Here is a 13,601-nt window from a genome sequence, read left to right as displayed (position 1 = left end):
ATATTAAGTCTTCCCCAGAGCTCTGCAGCAACCAAGTAGGATGTCCCTTCCTCCCCAGGTTGTTTTTATATCGTTTTCCAGTGGGACGTTGGGAGTTGTTGCACATAGAGCTTCGCTGAAGCCTGCTTGAGGAGCTCCGAGCAACACGTGCACAGGCAAACACACTGTGTGTAATGGAGATGGGCATGTGTGCACACAATCCAGCCATACCTAGCTGCAAGCATGGTTGTGTGGGCGTGTGCTATAAAGAAGTGTACACCGTACTGAATTCTCCCCACGGACACAAGCGGGGTCTGGTTCTTGCCTATCCTGCCTCCCGTGTGGTGGCTCTTTCAGCAGCGTGTGCATGTGCTAATTGAAGGAGCTTCTGTTGGGCGCTAGCATAGACGATGACACCAGGTGCAGGCCCACTGGGAGGGGAGACGCGCAGCTTGCATGCTTGTTGGTGGAGCAGGGGAAGCTCTCCTACTGAATCTTCTCTTTCAGTTGTTAAAGAGAGCAGCAGGATGTGTTCAGCACCCGTTCCTAGAGGTTTACAAGGCCCCTTTTCCTGGTGAGCGTGATTGGGAAGGAAGTGGTCTGAGACTGGCTTTTAGTTGCTCCAAATGGTTGGGAATGGAAACAGTGGTTTCAGGCTGGCGGCAGTCATCCCTCAGTCTGTTCGTCTACAGAACGCTGTCATTGTCCATGCACCAGCCAGATGCGTGTGCATGCGATTTATATGGGGATTGTCAAGTATTGCAACAAGCTACCTAGAGAGGATGTGGGATCTCCATCGTCAGACATTTTCAAGAGCAGGTTGAATGGACGCTTGGCTGGGATGGTTTAGCCAGGGATGATGCTGCATTAAGCCAAGGCGCTGGACTAGATGACTTTGTGAAATCCCTTCCAGCCCCACTTTCCTGTCCTCCCATGAATATATGCCTGCACATGCAAACGGATATCTACGCTCTTCCGGTGTCGGTGGACTTGCTGCCAGTCATTCCCAGCAGACTTCCCCTCTGAACCCCTTTTGTCTTCTGTTCCCAGTATGAGGCTTTACTATCTATGGGCTAGAACTGTGGGGAGGAACTAGAAATGGGATTTCCTTGGGAAGATTTGCAAGGAAGCCCAGGATCTTCTGGCTCCCCAGTAGACACTTCTGCATTCTCTGGTTTTTGTTAGGGAGTGCCACCGTGACTCGCAGCAGGCCCAGATTGTGTACGCTATACTCAGGAACTTATGCAATATAGGCTTCTTGGAGCACACTTAAGTTAATAAACATGCCTAAGATAGAGCTTATTGGCAGCAGTTCAGTGCTGCTGTAAGGGGGCTGCATTGGATTGAGAGGTTAGCATGCCTGCAGCTGCATGCACTTTGCTGTGGCACTCCCCAGTGCTGTCTGGAGATGGTATAGGTGCGCCCAGGTCTCGTAGGGTCATATTTCCTCTGAGCAGAGGGAAATGACAAGGTTTACGTCCTACTTTGTAACTGTTGTACAGATGGTGTGTCAGGTTGGGATAGAAGGAGAGGTGTGGGAAATATCACCCATAAAAAAAGGTTAAAAGGGAACTGGGGCAGTATTTTCTTCACACCAGCCTAGCCTATGTTCTGGCAGCTAAATCTAGACCTGGATAAGGCATCTGCTAACAGTCGGATTAAAACCCAGCTTGATTTCTTTCATAAAAAGCCCTTCCAGTATGTTTCCATCTCTAGCGAGACAGGAAAGGTAAAAGAAAATCCCCTCAATGGAAAAGCTGCATAGAGTGTAATAAAGAAGTCTGTGGGGCTGTGATACAATTTTGTAGAGCTGTTCAAAAATGCTAGAGGATGGATGTCAATCTTTATTAAATTTCTATGGACTCCTCTTCAGGTCTGGGAGCCCCTGTACTGGTGAATTCGTCTGCTTTTGCTTAATTCTGAGGCTGGTTTGATCCAGGGCTCTGTGTGGTTTCATGGCTTGTTAGTAACATGTGGCCAGTGGGGAAAGGGTTTTACTCTGACTTTCTTTCCCCTAGAATATCCATTGGGTTAACCTGCTTTTCAAAGCAATCAGTACTGCGCAGTCTTGGGGGGGGGGGTGAGTACATACATGTGCCTGTGTGGGTTTGCTTCCAAAGACTTTTTAAAATTTCAGGTTGGCCTTTATAGATTCTTTACTTTCAGCCCCCTTCCCTGCGCCCCCCCCCCATCCAACTCTTCATTTTACAACCCCCGCCCTCCTTTCCCCACTGCCAAACCAGGTTATGCTGCAGCAATATAATGAGATTGTACGTGGTTCCTGTCCAGCTGTCATCTGTAAGATGCAATAGTATAACTTAGTCATGTACTTTAAAATCTTAGAAGTGGAGAAAATGAGGGTTGGAAGGGACCTCAGGAGGTCACATCTAGTCTAATCCCTGCTCAAAGCAGGATCAGCCCCAACTAGATCGTCCCAGCCAAGGCTTTGTCTAGCTGGGTCTTAAAAACTTCCAGGGATGGGGGTTGCACCACCGCTCCGGGTAGCCTGTTCCAGTCTTTTTCTAAGAACATTTTTCCTAATATCTAACCTAAACTGCCCTTGTTGCAACTTGAGCCCATTGCTGCTTGTTCTGTCGTCTGCAACAGTCTAGCTTCATCCTCTCTGGAACCAGTATTCAGGGAGTTGAAGGCTGCTATTAAATCCCCCCTCGGTCTCCTCTTCTCCAGACTGAACAAGCCCAGTTCCCTCGCTTTCTCCTCAGAAGTCATGTGTCCCAGCCCCTGAACCATTTTTGTTACCTTCCACTGGACTGTCTCCAATTTGTCCACATCCTTCTTGTAGCCAGGGGCTCAAAACTGGACACGGTACTCCAGATGTGGCCTCGCCAGTGCTGAGCAGAGGGGAATAATCGCTTCCCCTGCCCGCTGGCAACACTCCTACCACTGCAGCCCAGTATGTCATTGGCCTTCTCTGCTACAAGGCCACGCTGTTGACTCGTATCTAGCTTATTGTCCACTGTAACCCCCAGGTCCTCTTCTGCAGAGGTGCTGCTTGCCCAGTCAGTCCCCAGCTTGTACCAGGGGCATGGGATTTTTGCTTACTAAGTGCAGGACTTTGCACTTGTCCTTTATTGAACCTTATGAGATTTCTTTTGGTCCAATCCTCCAATTTATCAAGGTCTCTCTAAATCCTAACCCTATCCTCCAGCGTAGCTGTTACTCCCCTCCCCCCCACCCTCCAGCTTGGTGTTATCTGCAGACTTGCTGAGGGTGCAATCCAACTCACCTTTCAGATCGTTGATGAAAATATTGAACAAAACTGACTCCCGGGGCACTCCAGTTGATACCAGTCACCTGTACCAAGTCTGAGGCAACTGAAGAATCAAAAGTTAGAGGTGGAAAAAGAGGAGGTCGGCCTCCTCCCCTCTTTCCCCCCCTGCCCCACTTCCTGCTCCCCATGTTTTATTTGTCAGGGCTTTTGCCCATCTAATCTTAATTGCTTATAAGGGACAAAGCAGCAGCCAGCTTTCCTAGTGAGATGTCCAGCCCCTTCTCTCACTGAATTCGTATGTCTGGGGGGACACCTGGTTGGGTTTTGCATGGTGGAGGTGGCACACAGCAGAAGTAGCAGCAAGTAGGATTAGGTGGAAGACTAAGGATCTGGACTCTGCAATTGCCTCTGGCATTGACCCTGGGCAAATCACTTGTACCTCTTAACCCCTTCATGCAGAAGGGGAATGATATCAATTTTGCAGGATGCTTGGGGAGGATTTATTGATCATTGAAAAGCTTGTGGGATCCCAGGATGGCATGCCATCCATCAAAGGGCAGGCAAGGAACTATAAAATCAACACCTGATTCCTCAGGCGTGCCCTTGTTAGGATTCACTAACTAGTGGTTAGGCATAAATGCGTGACTGTTTCTTCCCCTTAGTGCCAGGGAGCCAACAGGGCTAGAGGAAGTGGAGGAGCTAAATTCTAGTCTGGCTTGTGTACCTGGAGCTGAATTAACTACGTTTTAGGTGGCAGGGTACCCCTTGGTGTCCGCAGAGCGTGGCTTTTAGGTCCCAATTTGAGCACAGGGCTTGGGCAGTTTGGGTGAGAAATGCAGAGGGTTTTTCTTGAAGGCAAATTTGCCAAGGACTGAAAGAGCCTGGAGTCCAGTAAAGCCTTTTTTCACAGAGCCAGCGCTCTCAGAAAGCAAATTAGTCACCAGGTGAAGTCACTTTGGTGTCGTCTCTTGGGTTGGGGAATTTCTGATTCACTGCTAATTTATCCCAAGGCAGAGCTGTGTTTGCCACTTCCTGTCCTGTTTGCCCTCCAACTGCTTGCAGCTTCCTTAAAATTTAATGCCAAACTGATGCGCAATCTGTGCGTTAGAATCTGAAATTCTCTGTTCTTTTTCTGGAAAATGTAAAAGGGACAAGACCTGCACGGTTTTCTAAAAGTGAATAGGTAACAAGACCCTTTCTACGGGCTATTTTTGGCCATCCTGTAAAATTGTGGAGCTGGGTCAGAATTTTTCGGGATTGTTAAAAGGCTCATAGCTTTCCATTAGATCCTCCGTTTTATTTGTACTCGTGGCAACACCTACAGCTGAGATGAGGGGCCTGGTGTGCTAGTGCTACATATCCAACCAGTGAGATGCCAGCATCTATCTGAGACGGCTTGGTGTTACTAGGGGAGATGTGCAGAGGACGAGTGGAAGGGAGGGAGGTCTTGCAAGACCCCACTGGTCAGTGGCAGACGCAGGGTGACGGCTCAGATGACCGTTCCCTGAGTCGCACTTCAGCCCCCTTCTCCATTATGCTGCACTACCGCTAAGACTGTTGTGTGCAGGTTCATCCCTATTGCTGAGACAAAAGTAGGGCAAGTTTCCTTGTCCAGCCCTGCCAATCTATGTCCACCCTGGCCTGGGGATTGCACTTGTGGTCGCTGTGGTGGGGTTACCCTTGTGACGGGCGTGAGACTCAGCTAAGCTTGCAGAGAGCCCTGGGGTCTGGGACAGACATTGCATAAACCGGTTTGAGCTCAGACACTTAAGTTTGATACTGCATTCAACCAGGTTTATCTTAAACCGGTTTCAGCCATTTTCAGACTGGTTTATGTGCACAGAAGGTGTGTCCTGTTACAGGTTTAAACCAGTTTCTGATCGCTTAAACCAGTTTGTGTACTGTCTGTCTTCGGCCCTAGTGGGAATGGCTTCCATTCCCCAGTGCCTTCGAATTCATTGGTCCCATCTCCCGTCTTCAGCTCCTTCCTTTCACGCAGTGTCTTAATAGCATCAGCTTTCCTTCATTACCCACTGTTGCATGCAGTAGCTGTTCCTGAATGCAAATGATGTGCAGAAGGTGAACTGAGCAGCCGGCAGCTTTGTGTTGGGGAGGGCTGTGTGTATTGGATACAGTGCTGCCCTGGCCTTCTGTGCCCTGCAAATTAATCTGCCAGCCAGCCCTCCGTGGCCTCCAGTGACTTGCACTGCAGTGTGCTATCATGTGAGGGAGTCTGAGCTGAGGACATCAAGTAGCCTCCTTGCCCCGTCAGACCTGCAGAGGCTCAGCATGACGTTGCAGAGGCAGGATACCCATCCTTTGGGTGAAGAAGCTGGTATCCGGAGCATGATCAAAGTTTAAAGATTGGTCACTGCATTGGGCGCAGCAGACTGCCCTAACCCAGTGGTGAGCTCTTGATGATCTCTTGGCTGTCTTCTTATGGGGTGGGAGTGAGCCCCAGGCCTCATTGCAAAGCTTCTGTCTCTCTCTGGCAGGCTGCATTACTGAGGGGTTGCTTTTCCTTTCCACGCTTTGCAAGCATTAGTGTTTTCATCTGCCTCTAAGAAACAAGAGGTGGCTCAGTTTCCCATTCTCAATGTCGGGGTGGGGAGAGGTGAGTTAGCAGGCTGAGCCTTGTCTGCACCGTCTGTGTGGCAGCAGAGTAACAGGGTCGGCGCCTTCCTCTGATCCCGTTGCAAAACTGCTTTAAATGCAGCGCGCTGTCTCCAGTAACTGGCTTGTTGCTTGTACCTTTGGACCTGCCTCTCTTCACATCCCCAGAGTTGTCAGTAGGGCGGGCATGTGGGGGGGCACGTCAGTGTCTAAACAGACAACCCGCGCGTGTGCGCCAGGCGTAGAAGGGGCTCGGCTCGGCTCAGCGTGTGCAGCCTCTGATCTGTTGCTTCTCGGGAGAGAGCAAGCGCTGCTGGGTTCGCCAAGCAGAAGCGGGCAGCTGGGGTGGGAGAGTGAGAAAGGAGAAAGTGAATGTGCTAGATGGGCAGCTCTGCGTGGGATCCCCCCTTCCTCCTGCCCCCTGTCCCACCTCCCCTATGGCAATAGTAATGCAGGCTTTTCTATACGTCGCAGCTGAAACCAGAGGCTAGTCGAAGACCTTTTGGTCGATTCTGCTGATGAATCTTGTTAGCTCTCACTTTGCTGCTGGGTTTTGCCATGCAGGCACTTCTCTGGTAACTTCGGTAAAACCCGCTTCTCTCATCAGCACCGTTCCAAGGCTACCCCTGTCCAGCTTCCCGGGCTTATTCCAGCTACCGAGAGGCTAATAAATGCTCCATAAAGCAGAACATTGGTGCCACCTGGTCCCCTTCACCTTCTCTACCGGAGCAGCCTTTGAGAGTTTCCATGGCTTGACTTTATATTGTAGGATGCAGACAACCCTGTCAGAGCTGACACAGAAACTATTGACTGTGTCGGCCTAGGGGAAATAAAAGACTTTGCTGGAATTCATCCGAGGGTTACTTGTGTCGTCTGTAAACAACAGAAGCAGGTTTTCTTACTTTTTCAAGAGTGTAAAAGCTCCACATGGTTAAATAACTTCATTTCTGGCACCTTTTCTTTTTATTGGCTGTATAATAGACACATGGTGAGAATAGTGTTAAAAAAAAAGTGGAGATCAGTACAGAAATCAATGGCCTAAGGGAAGACTGTAAATCTTGGTATTGCATTAACGTTACTGTGTTTTTATTCAACTCCTTTGTAAGGTTTTTATGCCCCAGTAGATTGGGAGTGTAAACTGGAGTGTCAGTCATAAGGTGTCGGAGATGGGCTGTACTTCGTTGAATAGCTGAGCGTCCCCGTGATCTCCGTGCTGTCTTCAGACCTCCAGAGCAAAGTGGATCCTGGGCTGGTGCCTTGCAGGTGCAAAGAAATACTTGGGCAGCATGGGGTCGTGTGTGCAGTTGGGTTGTTACAGGGCCGGGGGTGGTGACCATTGGTAGCAAAAGGGCTGAGAACCACTGGTCTGGACAAGGCCTTGAGTCCAGCTTCACTTCTCAAAGCGGTTCCCCCACGCACTCATGCCCATCCACTATCACCAAGTCCCCACTCCAGCTTCCGACAGCTTCTCACCCCCCCGCCCCCAGCCTCTCCGGACAGCTCTCGATTGATAATTGTGACTCTCCAATATCGCTGCTCTTCTCAGACGGCTTCCTCGCGCCAGCCAATCTTCATTACGTCGTCCCACAACGGAGCCTGGGGCTGTCAGCCAAGCGGCTTACGATGCCTGGGCCTGTCAGTCTTCATCTTGGCAGTAGCCGTGCTACCCCCAGCAGACTGAAGCTTTCCAGTGCAAGTTTCACAGGCAACCCACATGAGCTCCGTTTGTCCTCTCTTTGGGGTGTCCATTCCCTTTCCTTGGGCACAAGGCCTAGCTCTGATCCGGCTGCAGTCGCTGGCCCCATTCAGGTCAGAGCCTGGCCAGGCTGCTGCTTGATGCCTCTTGAGCGCCCATCACTGGGCTGGAGAACATGTGTTGTGGTATGACCGCAAACCTGTAGCTGCAGCGCAAACCAATGCAGCTCTCTTAGGGATGTTTTAACCCTTCTATGCCCACACCAAAGGGAAAAATTAGGATTGAAATTGCTGGGCTGTTTCCCAAGCTCTCGAGGGAGCCTCAACATGGAGTTGGGAGGAAGCCCCTGATGGTGGTGGGCTCTGTCTGTCTGGATGGGTTTGCCCCTTCCAAAGCAGACCAGGAATAGTCATGGCCCAGGCTTATTTATCTTGCTGTAAACAAGCTGATGTCCCTGTTGCGTTAATGCCACACAGGCACAGAGCTTCCAATTGAAGGTGACAGGACAGACAAAGCGTGGGAGAAAGGGCATCGCAGCATCCTCATTATTGCAGGTCACACAGGGAGCCTGGCAGATGGGCTCTCAGGGACCAGTTTGGCATCTTAGCCAAAGGACCATCTTTCTCTCTCTCCTGAACCTGCGATTTGAACAGAGGTGATGTGCTCATGGTTAAATCCAGTCTGGTTTTCAAAGCCCTTCTGCAGAGAGAGAGAGAGAGAGAGCTTTTGGAGGACCCCATTAGCCAGCCATGACTGCTGCGGGCCCATGTAAAACGGGCTAAAGAGGCAGTGCCTTGTCTAGCTTAAGTATTTATATGGCCCCTATTACCATAGTATCTGGTACCCTTGCCATCTCTAATACATTTATTCTCCCATTAAGTGACTTGCTTAAGGTCACAGAGAAACTCTGGCACAGCAGGGTATTGAACCTGGGACTTCAGAAGCACATCGACCCCCTGAATTGCCCTTGTTCTCAAATACTGATGCTGACTAACCGCCGTAGCGAATTTTTGACAGAGCCACAGCCCCTGAAAACCCATGCGGCTACACCCAGGGATTGCAACCGCTGCTCCTCAGCAAATAAAGCTGTGTAAACTTGTGCTAATGCCAGCTCTATTAACAAGTGGACTGAGAGATGAAGCTGTTCATCTGCATTGCACAGAATGGGCTTTATATCTTGGCTCACCTGCCTTTGCAGAGCATTACTGATCACTAAATTAGACCCAAATTGTGTGCGAGTAAAGCACCGATTTGCATACAGCACAGGCTGAAGCAGCCTAGCCTGCTTTTTCCCTGTTGTAGGAGAAGTTAGGATCCAGTGAAGAACTTGGTTTGGGTAAATCTAGTCTCCCACTTTAAATGCTGGTGCTTCCTGCCCTGGTGTTTTGGATCTGGGAAAAGCCAGCCTTTGTCCAATTGAGTAGGGCTGTGGAAACTCTTGGGGCATGTCTATACTGCTTCCCTGGTGCTCAAGGGCTCCCTGCCTGCCCACTCGTCTGCACATATTTTAAAAACAAAACCAAAAAAAAATGGAGGTAGTGAAGTTACTGACTGATGCTGTTTTCATGGATGCCAAAGACCGAGCTTGAGAGTGACAGTGAGGTGGGTTCCCCCAGGGAGCTTCATCCCCTTGTTGCCAGGTTTGGCATATGCACGATGGGTGCAGGCGAGCAGGGTCTGTTGCTCTTACAGACTCCATGGCTGTGGTACAGACATACCCTTAGCCTGCACTACTGCTCATGGCACCATTGCTTAGAGATGGTTGTAGCAGAAGCAGCTTTGGATCAACTGGGGTTTCTGTACTACAGCTTGAGAACTCCCCGTGCATGTACCAATGATCTGGGACAGGGCATTCAGTCAATCTCTGCTATGATGGGACAAAAGAAAGCCAAGGTAAGGTTTTTTTAGGAGCTGCCCAAGTTCTCTCAAAAGCGAGGCTAGAGCTGAGGTCTCCAAACATGCAAGTGCCATGTGGACCTTTTGAAAAGGACACCTTTTGCAGGATGGAACAACCCTGGGAAGGTCATGATCACAAAGGCTGCAGATGATTGAACTGGCTGACTCTTGTTCCTTTCTCTTTGTTTGCTTTGGCCTCCGTGCATTAATCCAGAAATCCCTTTGTGCGAGACTAGATTGATCAGGTTTGTAGCAATCCGATGTTTTCTGCGGCTCTTAGCAGATTAGACAACAAGAAAAGTGGGGTCCTTGAAGTGATGTCAGTAATCACTTTGGTGGTGGTGGTGCTGCTCATTAGCGCACTCATTTACTGATTGTTAGGCTGAAGAGAAATCTATAGTCCTTGCATTTTTTAAACTCAATAACTACTCAGTAGAACAAATGTGGAGTCTAACATTGAAGCAACGGTGGGTTGGAAGAAATGGTCTTCATGAGATCTTGACTTTGTCCCCTAACTCCTGGGTTCCTTTAGGCAGATACCTGGAGCATATCTGGGCAGAGGTGGTGAGTTTCTCTAAGTCAATAGAGAGGCAATGACTTGTCTCACATTTGCTATGATCGTCAACCCACGGAGCATCAGGACATCCACAGAGATCACCAAATGTCCGCTAGACTAGCTAGACAGTCTAATTTAGCGTGACCTCTGTTATACACTGATTGGAGACGTCTGCTCTTGCCCTGGACCCTCCCATCTGCTGCATTGTGTACGTGAGTCTACAGCAGCGGTTTTCAGCCGCCTTAGCTTCGAGCCGGCCCTCGGACAAGGTTGCATCTTAGTTTTACTCTTTTTTTTGACTTTGGAAAAAATACTAGGGTAATTCTTCTGCAGCAAAGAGCTCGGACCGCAGCGGAGCAGTGTTCTTCACACTACAGATGCCTATTTGAAGTCTCTGGGTTTATCTAATGGGTGTGTAAGTGTTTGCACACCTACCTGTGCTAATATTGTGCTGCACCCTCAGACACCCTTAAAAGGATCTCGGAGCACCCCAGGTTGCCATGCCATCCTGGTTGAGAATCACTAGTCCGCAGCATAACGAGGTGCTGTGATCCCATCTTAGTGTTTTGCTAATGACCCAGCGGTGTCTGTCTCGTTTGCCTCTGGGCTGTAAAGTGGGACAGGCTTGCAGTGAGACCCCCGGTGCCCGTCAGAAGGGAGGCACTTATGCCATGGGAAGTGTCCCCTGGAGTACTAAACTAGCTGCTGAGCTCTGACCCAGTGGCAGGCGGGATGATTTCCCGTTGTCCATTGAATGCAACAGCCCGGTTTCATGAAGCATTTTGGGATTCAGCTGGAGGCGAGGTGGTAGTAGAGGCAAGCTCGTTACAAGATCGTTAGCATTATTTACCTGCTGTGCCCGTCTCTGTGCTGTCAGCCTATTTGTCTGCCCTCCACTCAGTCCATTAATGCTCCAGGCTCCCACCTTCTGTGTCCTCTTCTGGTCTCTGCCCCTTTGCCTCCCCAGTTCCCCAGGAGCGTGGCATGGCAAGTGTTGGTAGCCAGAACGTGCCTCTGGGATCCCTCTGTTATATCCCACAGGGGAAAACTTGGCTTTTTGGAAGGGGGCATGTCTGGTCCCCATTGTCAGCCTTCTGCCTTCTCTCCCTCTCCCCCGCCCCTCAGCGCCAGCCACAGCTCGGTGCCATCTGGCACAACAAGGGCTGCGTCATTTGGAAGGGAAGAAAATTAGCAGGGGAAGTTGAAAAAAATCGTCTTGCACTTTTTTTCTTTAACAGCTTCTAACCCTATTAGCCAGGCTGTTTGCAATCCAGGGGGGGTTGTTTCTCACTAGAATGGGTTGTGAGAGGATTGAGTTTCATTATGTTTTTAATTAAACGAAGGGAATAAAAAGGGGTGAAGAAGCGGTGGACTCATTTGAAACTTCGGAAGGAGAGTTGAAGGCTCTTGGGTATTGTTCTGCCAACGCATTCACCTGGATTGAAATTGCTTTGTTTTTCTGGACGTCGACGCTCCTAGGGAGGATTTAGATTGGGTTCTTGGGTTAAGTAACAGTGGCTGGCTCTTCCCCAGCTCCTCTCTTCCAAGGAGCTCGGTGAGCTTCAGTGTGAATGAATCGCGGTCGCTGGGCTTGTAGACAGGATAAGTAGAGCAGAGAGGTGAAGGGCTTGGTGTTCGAGGCCACACAGCGAGTCACTGGCAAGTATGGGAGGGAAGGACTCAGGGGAGAACGATTTGCTGGACCACTTGGTAGGTTTAGTCCCCAGATCAGCTTTAAAACTTTCCTAAGAGAAGATGAATGAGACAAGGGGGCTTTGAAAAGACTCTGACTAGGGAGGAATTACAGTCTCCTGGTTCAGAGGCCGGAAGGGATTTCTCAACTAGGTCCACTTGCCAGCTCAGCCCTAAAGTCCCTGTCTGGCTTTTCAACTCCTTGGCCTATAAAGCAGGGATGGGTGAGTCTTTCTTCATCCTGTCCAGTTAGATTGCAGGCTCTTCAGGACAATGATTCTTGCTACCTCTGCACGTACACGTGTGTGTGCAGGTATGGCGTGCATCACAATGGGAGCCCCAAGCAAGGATGAGCTCCATCGGGGCTAGCATAGTGCAGAAAATACCACAGAGTACTGGAAAACTTGCTTTGCTGAATATCATGGCAGACCTAGGTTGACCATGATGGCTTTGAAATCCAAAGGGTTGTGAAGGAGTCTCTTAAACCTCTGTATGTGTGCATGCTTTCAGTTCCCTAACTTTGTTTTGTGGTTGACTGATCCATAGGACTTCAGTGCAGCAATGGAGTTTGGGTCAAGAGAGGACTGTCCCCAAAGACCTTTTGGTTCCCCGAAGTTTTCGTGTGCCTGGGCAACCAAAGAAGGGGCCTCAAGAAGTGATCTAGTCCTAGTCCATTCCCTTGCACTGTGGCACCACTCAGGGAGATGTTTGCTCAATCTGCTCTTGCAAACCTCCAGTGAAGGAGCCTCCATAACCTCCCTTGTCCCATTGATCCCAAGGCCAGGCCTGACATGTGCCAGCACAGCTGTGTGAGGAAACCTCCTCTCTGTTCATGCCAACCCAGCATTTTTAAACTTCCACGAGCACTTCAATTTGCTTAAAGTCGCTCAATGTATACTTTATTTCTTCAGCCTGGTCCTATAGTCTGTGATGCGCTATACATCGCCTATCTAAGACGCTGCGCTATTTCTTATCTGCCTTTCACACTGTCTCAGAACCCTTCTGCTAAGTGTCTTTTGTCCCTTAATAAACTGATAAGCTCCTGGTAATCCACTGATTGCTGATAGGAAGGACAGCCCTGCTCTCCCCTGCCTGGGTAGATAAAGGAGCTCTTTGCCAGCGGGTGGAGGGTGATACAGCAAGCAGCCTGTGGAGCGTGGTATCTGCTGCCAGACTGTCGAGAAAAGGCTGGGAGGGAGCGCAGGGTCCAATCCTGCGAGGTGTGCACCACCCTCAGCCTGCATTGTCCTCAGCGGGATCTAAGCGTATAAAAACCCAGCCTCCATCTCCTTGACTGAGGCACCCCTTGGAAAAGAGGGACCGTGAATGAAGGTAGAAGGAAGACACCTCCACCCTAAAATATAACAGGGGAAGTATTACTGTGAGCAGGCTTGCTGGTTTGACTCACTATGGCAGGCTTGCCAGCCTAGTCAGTGGGTTGCCAGTGTTTATAACGGGCACCGATAGACCTCTGCCATAGGCAAGTGCCCTGCCCTAGCCATGTGCTGTGCGACTGTTTAAAAGGCTCTGTATCCAGGGCAACCAGGATGCTCGAGTTCTGGTTGCATGTCTTGGGACAAGTCACTTCCCCTCTCTCTGTGCCCTTATTTCTAAAACGGGGATAATGTGCTTCCTTTGGTAGGATGCCCTCTGGTGCAAAGTCACCTCTTGGGTTTTCTGTGCTTAGGATTATGCACGGTGTGGGGACAGGGGCTCTCCTCCATTCTTCAATAATCTTCTGGCTCCTTCTATCAAGCACTGTACACAAAAAAAAAGATCCAGCTCGCATCCTAGCTTCCTTCCTGGTAACTATCCCCGGATGGCGCGCACAATCACTTTCCCCATGTAAGTATGGTGCCAGAGTGGACACAGCAGCTTGAGTGGTTTTCCACAGGGTGGTCACTCTCCCTTGAGGATGGGTCACTTGGGTTACTTCT

At 49.9% G+C, this 13,601-nt stretch overlaps 1 long non-coding RNA gene across 15 annotated transcripts in view; it reads left to right on the top strand.

Annotated features, from left to right (window-relative positions):
- The window catches only part of LOC149853820 (uncharacterized), a 77,932-nt gene that overhangs the window by 42,155 nt on the left and 22,176 nt on the right, over window positions 1-13,601 (top strand). The gene's annotated exons all lie outside the window — the stretch shown is intronic.

This window comes from Crocodylus siamensis, chromosome 13 (assembly GCF_052110815.1).
Source record: "Crocodylus siamensis isolate JL-2025a chromosome 13, ASM5211081v1, whole genome shotgun sequence".
Classification (NCBI taxonomy): domain Eukaryota; kingdom Metazoa; phylum Chordata; order Crocodylia; family Crocodylidae; genus Crocodylus; species Crocodylus siamensis.
This window is presented reverse-complemented; position numbering and strand designations above follow the sequence as displayed.